This window comes from Gorilla gorilla, chromosome 8 (genome assembly GCF_029281585.2).
Source record: "Gorilla gorilla gorilla isolate KB3781 chromosome 8, NHGRI_mGorGor1-v2.1_pri, whole genome shotgun sequence".
Lineage (NCBI taxonomy): Eukaryota > Metazoa > Chordata > Mammalia > Primates > Hominidae > Gorilla > Gorilla gorilla.
Window position 1 is genome coordinate 126,113,600 of NC_073232.2, and position 18,595 is coordinate 126,132,194.

The 18,595-nt window shown below is 39.6% G+C and overlaps 1 non-coding gene across 1 annotated transcript; it reads left to right on the plus strand.

Moving 5' to 3' along the window:
• Positions 1 to 5,673: 5,673 nt before the first annotated feature.
• On the plus strand, positions 5,674 to 5,805 carry LOC115936124 (small nucleolar RNA SNORA17). Its single transcript, XR_004071704.1, has one exon. It is a non-coding gene; the product is annotated as a small nucleolar RNA SNORA17 (small nucleolar RNA).
• Positions 5,806 to 18,595: the final 12,790 nt, after the last annotated feature.

Below are 18,595 nucleotides of genomic sequence, written 5' to 3' on the forward strand. Positions count from 1 at the left end.
CATACGTATGTTTATTGCATCACTATTTACAATAGCAAAGACATGGAACCAACCCAAATGCCCATCAATGATAGGCTGGATAAAGAAAAAGTGGTACATATAGACCATGGAATACTATGCAGCCATAAAAAGGAATGAGATCATGTCCTTTGCAGGGACACAGATGAAGTTGGAAGCCATCAACCTCAGCAAACTAACACAGGAAGAGAAAACCAAACACCACATGTTCTCACTCATAAGTGGGAGATGAACATTGAGAACACATGGACACAAAGAGGGGAACAACACACACCAGGGCCTGTTGGGGGAGTGGGGGTTGAGGGGAGGGAACTTAGAGGACGGGTCAATAGGTGCAGCAAACCACCATGGCACATGTATACCTATGGAACAAACCAGCATGTTCTGCACATGCACCCTTTTTTTGTTTGTTTTGTTGTTTTTTAGAATAAAGAAAAAATAAAAATAATAAAAAATAGAAAATAAATCATGCTGATGGCCTTTTTGCAGAGCTAACCCCTGAACCCTCTGATCATCATGAAATGGTGCTAACATCCTGTTATGATTTGAATTTTTTATCTCCTCAAAACTTCATGTTGAAACGTAATCTCCAACGCAATAGTGTTAGGAAGTGGGGTCTTGAGGAGGTGATTCGGTCATGGGAGCTCCTTCCTAGTCAATGGGATTAAGGCCCTAGGAAAGTGGCTTCTCACAGGATTTGGCTTTTTTGCCTTTCTATCCCTTCCACCATTTGAGGACACAGTCTTCCAGGTGCCATTGTGGACAAAAAGACAGGAACCTCATCAGACTCTGAACCTGCTGGCACCTTTATCCTGGACTTTCCAGCCTCCAGAACTGGAATTTCTATTATTTATAAATGTCTACTATTTCTATAAATTTCTATTACTTATAAATTACCCAGTCTCAGGTATTTTGTTATAGCAGCACTAACAGACTAAAGATATGTCCCCGGCTCATTTGGCTAATTTCACCTTGTTTAATTGGAGCCGGCAAAATTTTCCTCCTCTTTTGGTTGGTGGCCTTTTCAACCAAAAGTGTTTAGTCATCTAAAGAGCCAGGCAGGGCAGTGTGGGTGCTTTACCCATTCATGGACATCTTTAAAAGGTCCCCAGGACCTGCCATCTACCACTTTGTCTGCCCCTGTCTGAGTGTGTCTATTGGCAGAGACCACCATGTCCTTGAGGAAAGCTGTCATGGCTTTATCTCCAGGGCTTTCCAAGGGTGAGGGTCTAACCTCATCTCTTCCTCTCCCCCAAAACCTTTTGAGGGTATTCATGGCTGCCTGAGGCTTCTCATTTATCACAGACTAATCGAACAGCTACTAGGTGCAAGGTACTGAGCTGAGACCTGTATCTGCTATTGATATCTACAGTACGTGCAGGGTACTTACTCACCACCCAGGTGGTGTCAATAAATCTACAGAATGTACAGGGTACTTACCACCCAGGTGGTGTCAATAAATCTACAGAATGTACAGGGTACTTACCACCCAGGTGGTGTCAATAAATCTACAGCAGGTACAGGGTACTTACCACCCGGGTGGTGTCAATAAAGTGTTTTCGAATAAATTTCTGACAAAACAGGTAGTATACAATTAAAAACATTTTGTTTGAACATAGTACACTCTACCACAAAACAATCAGGCTCTTAATATTCCTATGCAATTTGCTAAATAATTTATTGCTTCCAAGAGTTATTTACAAAGGGGCCAGGCACAGTGGCTCACACCTGTAATCTCAGCAGTTTGGGAGGCCGAGGCAGGCAAATCACTTGAGGCCAGAAGTTTGAGACCAGCCTGGCCAATATGGTGAAGCCCTGTTTCTACTAAAAATACAAAAATTAGCTGGGCATGGTGGTGCACACATGTAATCCCAGCTACTTGAGAGGTTGAGGCTTGAACCCGGGAGACAGAGGTTGCAGTGAGCTGAGATCACGCCACTGCACTCCAGCCTGGGCAACAGAGTGAGACTCTGCCCACCCCCACCAAAAAGAAGTTATTTACAAAGAAAAAATCATGAAACACAAGAGGGAAAGATGACAGACAGAATTCATGCTATTCAAGTGGAAGCAAGAAACAGGCTGGTTAATTGTAAGGGAAAAAGTCCTGTTCTGGGGTGGTGATAAAAATAGAAATAATATATTGAAGGAGGAAAGAAGAGGGGAATGAAAGCTGTATTCAGGAAATAACTATGTGCTGAGAATATTCTTGGCCAAGAAAATTTGGAAAAATACACAATCCAAACGTCAATCAATAATCAAGAATATAATGGCAGCATAATTTTTCATGCCATAATTTTTCATGTCAGTCCTTTTCTGGAGTGTGTGTGTGTGTGTGTGTGTGTGTGTGTGTGTATCTTTGTTCTAGGAAAGATGAAAAAGATACACACGAACTGTAAATGCAGTCATAAAGCAAGAAAGCCAAGTATTTGGAGGCCTGGTTTTGTGGGACCCACGTTCTGAACCAGCACAAACAAGTCTCTGTCAGCTTACTGATAGTGACCTGATTAAAAATGTGACCAAGTGGAAAAACCCTGCTGCCAAACTAGTCACTGGAACTTTGATAAGAAGGTGACAATCTAGTGGTGGGTACAAGTCCAGAGACTCATTAAAATTAAAGGAGAAAAAGTTAAAAAGGAGGAAAAAGTGGCAGATTAGTCATTCAGCCTTCTTAACAAAATGGTTCCCAGTCTCTAATTTTTTATATATATTCCAAAGCACCTCAAGTGATCATCACTAATAACTTATTTGTTCTAAATACAACGGACGATGTTTAGAGCCCACCTTCATGCTGTACTGGCAGCATTTCTTACTGCTGATCATCCCTTCTTCTGTGACAGCAGATTGTCCCTCCTGCCTCTCTGCTGCTCCTTTGTCTTCTCCTCCATAGGCCCCTGTCCTTTAATTTTGGAATTGCTTGGAGGTTCTGTCCTATCGTCTCTCGTCTCTCGTCTCTCAATGCTATATACTGTTTTTGTTTTTGCTTTGTTTTTTGAGACACAGTCTCACTCTGTCACCCAGGCTGGAGTGCAGTGGCACAATCTCAGCTCACTTGCAACCTCCACTTCCTGGGCTCAAGCAATTCTCTTGCCTCAGCCTCCCAAGTGGCTGGGATTACATTTGCCTGCCACCACACCTGGCTAATTTTTGTATTTTCAGTAGAGACAGGGTTTCGCCATGTTGGCCAAGCTGGTCTCGAACTCCTGGCCTCAAGTAATCCACCCGCCTCAGCCTCTCAAAATGCTGGGATTACAGGCGTGAGCCACCATGCCTGGCCTATAGTGGCCTATTACTCTTCTAATAAAGTATTATTCACCCTCTGCCTAAAGGTACCATCCGTATGCTGAGGACCCTTAAGCCTATCCCTTGCCAAGATCTTCCAGACTTGGACAGCCAACTGCTCACTGATTACCTTCCCTGGAATGAACACCAGGCATCTACAACCCAGCAGGTCCAGAGTATCTCCTTCTACCCACACTGGTCCTCCTGTCATGCTTAGTGAACAACCTGTGGTTCACCAGGCAACCTGGCCAGACTTCGAAGCCGCATCCTTCATCATTTTTTCTTCTTAAGATCACAAATATTTCCTGAGTGTCAATATGCACCCGCACTGTGCTAGGCAGGCCCAGGACAGAGTACTAAACAAGGTCAAAGTGGTCCTTGCCCTCATGGAGCTTATAGCCTTGGAGCCTTCTTCGCTTCCGCCAAGACGGCCAACCCTCTGTGCTGTTCTGCAGACAGTCCTCTTCTCTCTGACCTGACTGCTGCTTTCCTGTTTTAAGCATCCATCATTTCTTGCCTTGATTGACTTAATAGCTTCCTAATTATTTTTCTGATTCCAAGCTCGCTTTCTAAAGCCATTTTCACAAATCTGCCTAAAAACAATCTTATACCACTGCTGCTAAACATACTTCACTGGCTCCTTACTGTTCTTAGGATAAGGGCAAAACTCCTCACTAAGTGGCTAAAAAGAAGGATTGGACAAAGGCCCGTAGGAGTTCTGGGAAGGAAGACGCTGTGTTGTCCCTTCAAACCTGAAGTCTTTTAGTATTCATTCAACATTGTTAACCAGGAAACACTGGTTCTATTAATAAAAATAGCATATTCATTTATATCTAAAGTTAGGAATTGGCTGTATGCATGAACTATAAAAGCATCTTTTTAAAGCTGTGTGCTTCATACATGTATAAGAATTGAGTCTTGCTCTACGTATGATATATTGTCATATTATAGATGTCGTTCCATGTCATTAAGCATTCTTCTACCATATTTTAATGACTACAGAGTATTTATTTATTTACTTATTTAGAGATGGAGTCTCACCTGTCACCCAGGCTGGAGTGCAACGGCACAATCTCGGCTCACTGCAACCTCCGTGTCCCAGGTTCAAGCGATTCTCTTGCCTCAGCCTCCCGAGTAGCTGGGATTAAAGGTATGCACCACCGTGCCTGGCTAATTTTCGTATTTTTAGTAGAGATGGGGTTTTGCCATGCTGGCCAGGCTGGTCTGGAATTCCTGACCTCAAGTGATGGGCCTGCCTTGGCCTCCCAAAGTGCTGGCATTACAGGCATGAAGCCACCGTGTGTGGCCTCTTAATTATTTCTTAAATTTGGTCTTTTCCAAAATAATATATGCACAAGTTTAAAAATCTAATAGTATCAAAAAATTTTTAAAAAAAAGCAGTCTGTCTCACCTGTTCTCACTTCAGCCCTGATCCCCAGAAGCAACCACTTAAGAATATTTTAGCTCTTGCTTTTCCTAATGTATGTCTGTATGTCCGAACAGTGTGCGTATGTCACTTTTTACTGATTTATTTACTTTATCTACTGACCTCCCATCCACTGAATTCCCATTTGATGTAGTCAATCGCGCAGCAAATATATATTGTGCACCCACTATGTGCCAGGCACTGTTCCACGCATTAGGAATCCAGCAATGAGCAAGACAACAAGGTCACTGCATTCACGAAACTTATAATCTAGGAGAAAGACAAGTAAAAAGCAAACAACGAAATAAAACGATGCCATATACTGCTATGTGCTATCAAGAAAATAAAAGAGTGACAGATTTAACCGCCTGACTTTCAGTAGAGTGGTCAGAAACATTTCTCTAAGGCGATGTCAGAGTTGAGCCCCTAAATGATACGCAGGGCCTGCCATGTGAAGCTCTATGGGAAGTGCCATGATAGGCATCAGCACATGTAACAGAGACCCTCTAACAATGGCATAAGCAAGTAAGTTTATTGTTTGCCTCATGTAGTAGCCTGAGGATAGGCCATCCAGGGACCCAGGCTCCTTCAGTCCTTCATCTGTAAGGTCCCAGGTGGCTCCACCACCTCTGTGTTCCAAACAGCAAGACAGAGGAAGAAGGAGAAGGGCAGTTCTCTATAAGGACACAACTCAGCAATTTCCCATCTCTTCTGCTCACATCTTTTTGGCCAGACCTTAGTCACACAAGCACACCTAGCTGCAAGAGAAACTTGAAATGTAATTTCTATTCTGGGCAGCTACATGCTAAGCGAAAATTCTTACTGTGGAAGAGGAGGAGAACACTATCCGGAACCAACTGATTTTCTGCCAAAAGAACATTTTACACAGAGGAAAGATTGAAGGCAAAGGCCCCGAGGAAGGAAAGTACTTGACTTGTTAAAGAGAAAAAACTGCCCCTGGAGGCGTTGCAGATGTGGCTGCTGTGTCACGTTTGTGTCATTAGGTGGCAGCGATTAGAGAGGCTATGTCTATGCTCAGCGTTCTGCCCCGTGAACGTTTGAATGTTTAATAGTCTGACGCTCCTGTTTTGTGGACTTGGCATCTGTTTTCCTTCACTGGTATCTGGGAGAGTGGGTGGGCCTCGTGAATGGGCTTTCTGACCCTCGCGCTGGGCTGGGCTGGCCACTAGGGGTCTGAAGGGACAGTGGGAAGGTAGAGGGTGCCTTCACCAGGAGCAGCCTTCATTAGTGAGTTTTAAGAGCCTGTGAGAGGATGGATCAGGTCTGGTGTGTGCTGGTTCATGCTGCACACCGTGTCAGGATCACGAAGGAAAGGACTGGGGAAGGGTTTGCTGGTGTCTCAGTTAATAGCAGTAACGGCATCCACTTTATTGTGTTCTTGATTCTGTGCCAAGCATTCTTGTTATTTAAAAAAAGAGAGAGAGAGAGAAGTCCAGGTCACTGAACAGAGGTTAAAGAAGGGGAGAGTGGGAGGATCTTAAACCAGGTAGCAGATAGGACTGAACAATGTAGAGATTTTAAAACCACGCTAAGGAATTTCCATGGGAGAGTTTTCAGCGGCTAACTGATTCGACCATTCTCTCTCATATCTACCTCTTTCCCATTTCTTAATAGCATTACAGTCTTAATTTTGACTAAATTATTAATCACTATTTACATGGTGGATCCAGAACATCTGAGACAGGTCTCAGTTAATTCAGAAAGTTTTTTTTTTTTTTTTTGCCACGATTGAGGACGTGGGCCCATGACACAGCCTCAGGAAGTGCTGACGACGTGTGCCCAAGGTGGTCAGGGCACAGCTTGGTTTTACACATTTTAGGGAGGCAGGAGACATCAATCAATATACGTAAGAAGTACATTGGTTCGGTCTGGAAAGGCGGGACAACTTGAAACAAAGGCAGGAAGACTCAAAGCAGGGAGGGGCCTTCTAGGTCACAGATAGGTAGAGACAAATGATTGCATTCTTTTGAGTTTCTGATGAGCCTTTCCAAAGGAGGCAATCAGATATGCATCTATCTCAGTGAGCAGAGGAATGACTTTGAATAGAACGGGAGGCAGGTGTGCCCTAAGCAGCTCCCAGCTTGAGTTTTTCCTTTAGCTTAGTGATTTTGGGGGCCCAAGATATTTTCCTTTCACGACCTCATCATTAGTATATAAATATTGTTCACTGCAGAAAAAAGTAGCATGCTGAGATTACATTTCTTTTTCTACACAACTCTTAGCTTGCCTCAAGTTAATAATATCCTTTGTTTCTCACACACAGACAAAACTACAGAATAAGTGGCTTGATAGGTGATATGGTGGGGAATCGGGAATGAATTGAAGCTGTTATTTGTGTGCATATCAGCTTCAACTCACTCCAGATTGTCCATTATGTCACCTACCAAATCGCTTATTCTGTAGTTTTTTCTGTTTTCCAAAATCTAGTTGAAATCTCTCATCGATTGATGTCTACTATCTTATCCTTGTGAACGTATTCCTTTTTAATATCTTCCCTGCCATGTTAATGAATCTTGGCATGAAGAGGAGGAAAATAAGCATTACCTATGTACCAATTTAATTGAAATTCTATTAACGTTTTAGCTTAAGAATTCTCCTATTTAACAGTGACTGTTAACCTTGTAATATACCTTATGAGACTCGCTTTTGACATTTTTTGAGGCTACAGAAAAGATTTAAATGGCTTTCCACATGTCTCTGTGAAATGGTGGTTTCTTTGAATATGACTGAATGACAGGAGGAGATGATGAGGTGGCTTGGTTTCAATGGGGCTGTCCTTCTCCTTATCATTCAACTCCCAGCTTTGACATCACCACACCATTCTCCTTCCGCAGCAATGAATTATGATCTGCTCACTTCTTTGTATAGTCCACTAGCCCTTTAAAAGCTAGCATCTCTGTCTTTTTGGTTGTTTTTCTTTTTGAGATGGAGTCTCACTCTGTGGCCCAGGCTGGAGTACAGTGGCGCGATCTCGGCTCGCTGCAACCTCCACCTTCTGGGTTCAAGCAATTCTCCCGCCTCAGCCTCCCGAGTAGCTGGGACTGCAGACTGGTGCCACCACGCCTGGCTAATTTTTGTATTTTTAGTAGAGACAGGGTTTCACCATGTTGACCAGGCTGGTCTCAAACTCCTGACCTCATGATCCGCCCATCTCGGCCTCCCAAAGTGCTGGGATTACAGGTATTAGCCAACGTGCCTGGTCTTTTTGGTTGTTTTTCAACTGCTCACCTTATTGTCCGAACTATTTCAGTGAACACTTAAATATTTCTTGCAAGTATGGATTCTGTCCAACTCTTCCCTGAGATGAAGGTTTTACTCACAATCATCTTTGATTTTTTTTTAAAGATATAATTGCCATTCTTAGCTTTTATCGCCCCTGTGAGTATCCCAGTTGTGCTTGTGTTTAAAATTCCACCTCAGAGCTGGGCACGGTGGCTCATGCCTGTAATACCAGCACTTTGGAAGGCCGAGGCAGGTGGATCGCTTGAGGTCAGGAGTTCGAGACCAGCCTGGCCAACATGGTGAAACCTCATCTCTAGTAAAAATACAAAATTAGCGAGGCACGGTGGCGCATCTGCAGTCCCAGCCACTCGGGAGGCTGAGGCAGGAGAACTGCCTGAACCCCCCGGGAGGTGGAGGTTGCAGTGAGCGGAGATAGTGCCACTGCGCTCCAGCCTGGGCCACAGAGTCAGACTCCATCTCGAAAAATATATAAATAAATAAATAATAAAATAAAATTGCACCTCAAATGCTACCTTGTCCCTGAAGATTTCCCAAAGGAATTAATCTAAGTTTCCTGTCCTCTGTCCGTCACAGTGTCTTACACATAACTACCATTCAGCAAATGTTTCCTGAATAAACTAAGTCACCTGGTGAGGATTCAAATAAACTTTGTTTTTTATGTTATATATTTTAAAACATTTTCAAGCTTCTATCACTAAATTAGATGAAAAGGCTACCACTGTTAACATCAAACACCAAGCTGATATGTAGCAAAAGGATATTTAATGTTTTCCCCAACTGTTTATTTGGCACAGCAACGATAATGTAACCAAACCCATCTGTTTCCTCTCGTCCAGGGATTTCAAACGCTGACCAAAAACACTTTGTGCTGAACTTCTAATGACTCCTGACTTATCTTACCTGTTCTTTGTCAAAAACTTGTTAAAAATTTTAATACATATGAATAAAGTACTAGGATACAACCTGGAATAAGAATAGAGTTCTTATATAAAAGTCAAGACCTTGGAAACAAAAAGATAAGTTTCTTGGCTGCTTATCTATTCTCCTGACATGTGAATAGCTGGGTTGTTTAAAACTCTATGCTTTTACTATGTATGTTTTAAAAAACTTGATCTTAACCAGGAATTATATAATTATAGACTGTGGAGCTAAAAGTAACTCAAATAATTTATCAATTTCATTATCCAACTTTCAGAGAAGATCTATAAGAGCCTGCTGCAATTTTAAAGTTTAAAAACTAAAGATTTACATTTTATATATTCACATCAACACTTTTTAAAAATGACATTGCTTATTCGAGGTCAGCTGATGTTATCTACCTTGATATTTAAAACTCCCCTATCTCAAGTTTTCCATTCCAACTGACAATTATGAATTCATTTTCATTACTTTCTGCAATCTGGAGCAGTAACTGTCCTACCTGCACTGCATACAACCACTTCATGACACCTGCAATGCTGCTGTGCCTTTTAACTTTACCCTATTATTAATTCAAATAATTCTCATTGAACCAACATTGTAGGCTTCTCATGATCAAACATCATAATCATATAGCAATTCAAGGCCAAAGTCTATAAAACTATTTTGCTTGGGTTTAAATAATACATTTTAGAACATCCATTTAATTGAGCTTTCTATACATTGTTCCCTTTCAAAACAGTTAGTGAAGAGATACTCAACATCAGTGGTCATTAGGGAAACGCAGATCAAAACTACAATGAGATACCACTTCACACTCACCAAGATGTCTACAAGCAAAAACAATAACAAGTGTTGGTGAGGATGTGGAGAAAATGGAACTCTCATACATTGCTGGTGGGAATGTAAAGTGATGCAGCACTTTGAAAAACAATTTGGCAGTCCCACAAAAAGTTTGAAGTTACCATATGACCCAGCAATCCTACTCCTAGGTATATATCCAAGAGAAATGAAATGTATATCCACACAAAACCTTATACACCAATGTTCATAGCAGCATTATTCATAATAGCCAAAAAATGGAAACAACCCACATATCCACCAACAGATGAACGGGTAAACAAAATGTGGCATTTTCAAGCAATGGAATATAATTTGGCCATAAAAAAGAATGAAGTACTGACACATGCTACAACATGGACGAACCTTGAAAATATGCTAAGTGAAAAAAGCCATGTGTTATATAATTCTATTTATAAGAAATGTCTGGAACAGTTAAATCCATACAGGCAGAAAATTAGTTGTTGCCTAGGACCAAAGAAGGCAGGTGGTAGGGAACTGGGGCATGACTGCTAATGGGTCCAGGGATTCTTCTTTTTTTTTTTTTTGAGATGGAGTCTTGCTCTGTCACCCAGGCTGGAGTGCAATGGCGCGATCTCGGCTCACTGCAACCTCCACCTCCCAGGTTCAAGCGATTCTCCTGCCTCGGCCTCCCGAGTAGCTGGGACTACAGGGGTGCAACACCACACCCAGCTAATTTTTGTATTTTTAGTAGAGACGGGGTTTCACCATGTTGGCCAGGATGGTATCAATCTCCTGACTTCGTGATCCACCCTCCTCGGCCTCCCAAAGTGCTGGGATTACAGGCATGAGCCACCGTGCCCAGTCTAAGGATTCTTTTTGGATGATAAAAGTGTTCTAAAACTGATTGTGGTGATGGTTGCACAACCCTGTAAATATAATAACAACCAATGAGTCGTACACATTAAATGTGTGAATCGTATGGTATGTGAATCATTTCTCAATAAAACTGTTTAAAAAAATTTTTTAAATAGAGTTTGGGGGCCGGGCACACACCTGTAATCCCGGCACTTTGGGAGGCCGAGGTGGGCGGATCACCTTCAGGAGTTCAAGACCAGCCTGGCCAACATGGTGAAACCCCATTTCTACTAAAAATACAAAAGTTAGCCGGGCATGGTGATGTGCGCCTGTAATCCCAGCTACTCAGGAGGCTGAGGCACGAGAATCACTTGAACCCGGGAGACGGAGGTTGCAGTGAGCCGAGATCACGCCACCGCACTCCAGCCTGGGAGACAACAAGAATCCGTCTCAAAAAAAAAAATAGAGTTCAGCACTCTCCACAGATAAAAGACACTAATAAAAAAACCCGGCTGACTTAGCAAACAAGGATATTTGGGCTTTATTCCCTGCTTCCAGATACTGTTGCTTTTAGTTTATTTTACAATTTTATCTGTTTATCCCATGTGATATGTAATCAGAGCTCAGGGCTTCAGCAGGAAATTTGTAACAGTCCTTTCAAACAAACTTAAAAAACAGTTTAGTAACATTATCTAATGGTGTATTAAAGCCCTGCTTTGATGCCGTTTTATGATCTTAAGCACTTGCTTTCCATGTTGAATAACAGAAGGGCTTATACAGATAATGAAATTTGACTTTGCTAAACTTCCTTTTCCTTTGGGAAAAAAAAAAAGCCTACCATATTTGGGACAAAGCGGTGTTTCTGAATCTCTACATAATCTACTATAGTTCTACCAGGATTTAAACCCCCCAAATTCAGTCTGAAACACAGAAGTAGCACTTATGTAAAACCAAGTTTGATTTAAATCAAATAAGTTGTCTAAAGATCAGTCCAATTGATCACTTACGACTTTACATACCGTTTTGTGTTTCTAAATTAGTTTCCTGTGTGTTCTATTTCATCAACTAGATCATACAATTTCAATCTACCCTAAATCTCATGCTTCTCAAGATATGAAACCACACAGATTAATTTCTTAAGTATTTTTATATATATTAGCTTTTGTCCAGCCTCCTAAGGAAACTCTAAATTCCTTAAAGGCAAGGACCTCGTCTTAAGCTTCAACACGTCACAGGGACCCCACAACTGAAATGTGTTTCTCAAGGTCTAAGGCGTGACCTTAGACCAGTCAAGCTACAATAATATACTGTATATATTATTAAGGTATGTATATATGTGTGTGTATCAAGTTTATATCTATATATCTTTATACCGCTACCATCTATTTTTCTTTTATACTTCATTTCCAACACATAATATATTGACTACCCCCAAATCTTTAAGAACTCCCAATTTTCTTCAGAATAACCCCCAAACACCTTCCTATGGATTTCAAAGCTCTTTGTCAACTTCCCCATCTACCCTTTCTAGCCTGAGCATCAGATGCCAACACACCAGTTACTTAAAGCTCCTCTTCCACCCCTCTGCTGTTGCACCTCCAGGCCTCTGCTGTCCCTTGGATTGCTATCCAGTCTATGAAAAATCTGCTACACTTTTAAGTCCATGTCAAGAGCCATCTTCTGTATAGACCCTTCCTTTTCAGAATTTCTCCTCTTTAAATCCCTTCATAGCACTTTGTCTAATACTATACCCCTTATCACAGCTTGACTTATATGGTGCCTAAGACATGCCTTCTCTCCTCGTATTAATTCTCTGATGTTTGCAACTGTTTATGTGTGACTCACCTACCAAAGCACTGTGCTTGTATCCCCTTCACCCTTTACATAAAAACCACTCAATAAATGCTTGCTAGGGATGACACATCGATAGGTGTAGCAAACCACCATGACACTTGTCTACCTATGTAACAAACCTGCACAATCAGCACATGTATCCCAGAACTTAAAGTAAAATTTAAGAAAAGTAAAATAAATGCTTGCTAGATTGAATTATTCTTATCTTGAATTCCCCAAAACACCAAGAATGGTATGGGGCATATAGCAGTTAATCAATAAATAATGTTACTTGATAGAATATACATTCCTGGGGCAAAGATTCAGATGCTCAGTGACTGATTTTAGTGACAGTGAAGTGATAGATCATCACCAAAAAAAGTTTATTCTCTAAATTGTTCCTACACTGAATTGGGCTTAAGTAACAGATGCTTTAATGTACCAAAACAATTAGCTGAGTGTTTAGTTTCAATATATTTTTATTTCCAGTGTTCCTTCTGGAATAAAACTATTTTCATCTGAGGAATACACATAAAATAATTTTGGAAGTCAATTCTTAGAATGTACATGGATTTTTGTCACTGTTTATTAAAGATTCATTCAAGTATTCATCACTTATGTGAACTGTCCCTGGGCAGACACTGGAAAAGGTACTGAATCATCAATAAGATACAGGCTCTGACCTTAAGTGTTTACAGTATACTAGGGGAAGGATCTCAAAGGAATCTAGGTTTGATGCTTCAGAGAAACTGGTACTAATTATCTTGATATTGATGAATTTGGAAGTTCTTTAAAAAGTACTCTTTTAAATTCAGATTTAAATGTTTATGTTTCAATGTGTACTAAAAACAAAGGTATAACAATATTTAGAAAGCCATTTTTATTCATGCAAACAGCAAAAGAACATAACTAGATGCTATGAGTCAGGGCTGGGACTAGGGTGAGTAAAGAGAGGTTTTCTAGAGCAAAATTTCATGAGGCCACTCACTCTCAGGGTCCCGTAAATACAGGGTCAGCCTTAAAAAGGAGTGCCTCTTTAAATTCATCACCCTAGCCACCTCCTCTGCCTTACCTGAGCTCCGGCCCAGCTATGAATGTTTAAGAAATTAGTAATTTTGTGTTATACCTGGTTGCGTATACTTGGTATACTCCACAACAAAAGCTTTATAAATTATTTCTGATTTATAGAAAATGGAACTGTGAAATTATGGAGGGAATGCATTATGATGCAAAGGGAATATGTTTACTTTTGGGAGGAAAGAGTAGATACTTAGGGAAAAGGAGAAATGAAACAGAATTAGCACATTAAAATGATTGCCAAGTTAAAAGCTTTCAAGTGTTCAGATTGGAAGTAATTCTCATGACTAAACTGTTCTACTGTTATTTATAACCATTAACTTATGCTTTTGTTAACTTCAAATAACTTGTATTGGCATCTGTAATTGTCCATTCTCACGCTGCTATGAAGAAATACCCGACAGTGGTAATTTATAAAGAAAAGAGGTTTAATTGACTCACGGTTCCGCATGGCTAGGGAGGCCTCAGGAAACTTACAATCACGGCTGAAGGCACTTCTTTACAGAGCGGCAAGGAAGAAGACGAGTGCCCAGCGAAGGGGGGGGGAAGCCCCATATAAAGGCATAGGATCTCGCGAGAACTTACTCACTATTATGAGAACAGGATGGGGGAAACCAGTCCCAGGATTCAATTATCTCCACCTGGTCCCTCCCAGGACACATGGGGATTATGGAAACTACAATTCAAGATGAGATTGGGGTGGGGACACAACCAACCCTATCATTTTTCTAAGATCAATACCAAATGAACTAAATGAATAAAAAAACAGTAAGTTACAAGCTAATATTGACACTCTTTTAAGACAGATTGTTTTGGAGATTAGCACCTGAAGATTATTTTCTTAATTCCTTAGTGTAGTTATTGATGGTTATTCAAGACTGAATAAGGAAATTCTGGGTGCACTTGATCCATGGGAATACAACTCATTTAAATTTTAAATTTAAATGAAATTTAAAATTGAAATTAAAATTAAATTTGTTGTCCAAAAGAGAAATTTCATATTTAGGTACATTATTAAATATAGACTAAGTGATAATTTAAATGTAAAAGGCATTGACATTAAGTAAGAAAGGTTTTCCCATTAGATCAAAGTTAAAACAATTTGAAATCAGCCTTTCAAGTGTCACTACACCTGGTAATAAAATGTTCAATGTCAGATAAGCTTGTAAAGAAGCTTTCTGAAGGCCGGGCGCAGTGGCTTACGCCTGTAATCCTAGCACTTTGGGAAGCCGAGGCCGGCAGATTGCCTGAGCTCAGGAGTTCGCGACCAGCCTGGGCAACATGGGGAAACTCCGTCTCTACTAAAATACAAAAAATTAGCCGTGCACCTGTAGTCCCAGCTACTTGGGAGGCTGAGGCAGGAGAATTGCTTGAACCTGGGAGGCGGAGGTTGCAGAGCTGAAATCGCGCCACTGCACTCCAGCCTGGGCGACAGAGCAAGACTCAATCTAAAAAAAAAAAAAAGCTTTCTGAAAAGTTCCAAGTAAATATAAAGCAAAACATTTCCCCCACCTTGGCTTGATTCTACTTCCCCTTCTCTCCACATATTTTAGGATGTTAAGAGCTGCCAGATATTTTGGGTTGGTGGTAGGTTTCTTTTTCTTTCATTTCGCTTAAAAATGGAAAATTTCTACCTACCAAAATGTTGTATCAGAACTAAGAATTTCATATATGCTGTCAATAGAACCTAGAAAAGTTTAGTTGTGGTTGTGACTTATTTATAACACTATTTGGTATGTCCCTTAAATGAGGTACTTAATTTGGTATGTCCAGCAATAGCGGGACATTATTCCAAGCTGCCACAAATGATGATTTTCATGTAGAAAGATGTTTTTGCATAGAATAATAAAAAGGCTGAGGCTGAGGCTGCTCTTAAAATAACATGCTTGGATTTTCAAAAACGTTCAAAATCATAAAAAATCTTTTTACCTATGAAAAATGACAATTCTAGTGGGAAAAATCATTCAATTAATAAAAATAACCCCAGACGACTATCTCCCCTATGTTAAGAATATCTATAATTACAGAAATATAAAGTTTTTCTAATTATAACTCTTAATAGCTTACAAAAAGTTTAAAACATCAAGACAAGCTAAAATATTTTAAATTTGTAATTTAACTGAGAACATAAACACTACCACTGTGCCCCCCAAAAGCTTCTATTCTTCTAAATGTGATCCCCTATAATTCTTACCTCTACAAAGTAAAATCCAAACCCATGAAATAAAGTTCATGGAGAATACTATCCTTCTGATTGTTACTGAAAATGTTCCATGACTATTTCTATGAAAACATTAAGAAATTCCTTAATTTCGTTGCTAGAGCTAATGCAAGAATACACAAATACACACATGCATACATTCATTGTACTAGCTATTGTCTTATTTAGACCATATAAAAAGATCTTTAATATGCATTGGCCGCAAATTTTCACTTTGGATCAACTATTCAGTCTATGTTGGAGAGATTAGGATCCATAAATAAATTATATAATCTCACTTTATATAAAACACTGCAACTTAAACTTTTAGTTATCTGATGTCTTAAGTTGAATAGTTCAGTAAAACATGCAAACTTTTCTGCATCCTCTATTGGGTGATTATCTAAGCTTTTTGAATTGTCTTGTTCAAAGCCACAAGTTGAATTATTTTCACTGAGATTCTGTAAAATTTCATGAATGTCACAGCTATAAATCCTAAAATCCAAAAACAAAACACACGATAACCTCAAGGAAATGAGCCAATTCTTTAAAGACACAACCTGTCAAAACTCACACAAGAGGAAATAGACAATCTGAATAGGCCCATATCAATTAAAGAAATTCAATTAATAATGAACAACCTTCCAAAACATGAAGTACCAGGCTCAGATCAGTTCACTGGTGAGTTCTACTAAACATTTAAGGAAGAAATTACACCAATTCTTTACAGTCTCCTTCAGAAGATAGAAGCAGAGGAATATTCCCTAATTCATTCTAAAAGGCCAGCATTACCCTATTACCAAAATTGGACAAAGTGATTATAAGAAAACTCTAAACCAATATCTCTCATTAACATAGATACAAAAACCCTTAACAAAATATTACAGCAAATCCAACAATGTGTAAAGAGTTATAAATCATAATCAAGTGGGATTTATCCTAGGTATGCAAAGCTCGTTTGAAAATCAATTAACGTAATGTATCACAACAAAAGACTGAAGAAAAGCCACAAGATCATAGATGCAAAAAAAAGCGTTTTACAAAATCCAGCACCCATTCATGATAAAAACTTTCAGTAAACTAGGAATAGAGGGTAACTTCCTCAACTTAAAGAATATCTAAAAAGAGCCCTACAGCTAACATCATATTTAATGGTGAGAAACTAGCAGCTTTCCCACTAATATTGCAAATAAGGCAAATATGTCCCCTCTCACCCCTCTTTTTCAATATTATACTGGAAGTCTTAGCTAATGCAATGTCAAGAAAAGGAAGTAAAATGTATACAGATTGAGAATGAAGAAATAAAACCATCTTTGTTCACAAATGACATAACTGTCTATATGGGAAATCAAGATTATACAAAGGTTGAAGAATACAAGCTAGTATACAGAAGCCAGTTGCTTTCCTACATACCAGCAATGAACAAATGCAATTTGAAATTTAAAACATGTTACAATTTACGTTAGCAGAAAAGAAATGAAATAGTTAGGTATAAATCTAGCAAAATGTACACAAGATCTATATTAGGAAAACTATAAAACTGATGAAATAAATCAAAGAAGAACTAAATAAATGGAAACAATCCATGTTTATAGGTAGGAAGACTCAATATTGTTAAGATGACAGTTCTTCTCAACTTGATCTACAGATTCAGTACAATCTTAATGAAACTCCCAGCAAGTTATTTTGAGGATATTGACAAACTGATTCTAAAGTGTATATGGAGAGGCAAAAGGCCAAGAAAAGCGAATATAATACTGAAGGAGAAAAAAGTTAGAGAACTGACACTACCTGACTTAAGACTTAAAATAAAGGTACAGTAATCAAGAGAGTGTGGTATTGGTGAAAGAACAAATAAATCAGTGGAACAGACTAAAGAGTCCAGAAATAGACCCACATAAATACATTCGGTTGATCTTTGTCAAAGGAATGAAAGCAATGCAATGGGGAAAAGATAGTCTTTTCAACAAATGATGTTGGAACTGGACATCCACATGCCAAATAATAAATTTAGAAACAGACCTTACACTATAACTCAGAATGGATCACAGATCTAAGTGTACAACACAAAACAATAAAACTCCTAAGAGACATTATAAAAGAAAACCTAGATGACCTTGTGTATGAAGATGAATTTTTAAATACAACACCAAAGGCATGATCCATTAAAGGAATAATTGATAAGACAGACTTCATTAAAAACTTTGGCTCTCCAAAAGACATTGTACACTGTAGGCCAGGCACGGTGGCTCACGCCTGTAATCCTAGCACTTTGGGAGGCTGAGGCGGGTGGATCACCTGAGGTCAGGAGTTCGAGAAAAGCCTGGCCGACATGGCGAAACCCCATCTCTACTAAAAATACAAAAAATAGCCAGGCGTGGTGGTGGGCACCTATAGATCCAGCTACTCGGGAGGCTGAGGCAGAAGAATCGCTTGAACCCGGGAGGCAGAGGTTGCAGTGAGCCAACGTTGTGCCACTTTACTCCAGCCTGGGTGAAAGACGGAAACTCCGTCTCAAAAAAAAAAAAAAAAAAAAAAAAAAAAAAAAAAAAAAAAAAAAGACATTGTACACTGCCAAGAGAATGAATAGACAAGCCACAAACTGGGAGAAAATATTTGCAAAAGATATATCTGATAAAGGACTGTTACCCAAAATAAACAAATAACTCTTAAAACTCAACAATAACCAGGTGCAGTGGCATGCTCCAGTAGTCCTAGCTACTCCAGAGGCTGAGGCAAGAGGACAGCTTGAGGCCAGGAGTTTGAGGCTGTACTGTGCTATAATCGTACCTGTGAATAGCCACTGCACTCTTGCATGGGCAACCTAGTGAGACCCCATCTCTTAAAAATAAAATAAAATAAAACAGCAATTCAAAGTACTGTATTTTTTTTAGAAAAAATAAAATACAAATTTAAAAACC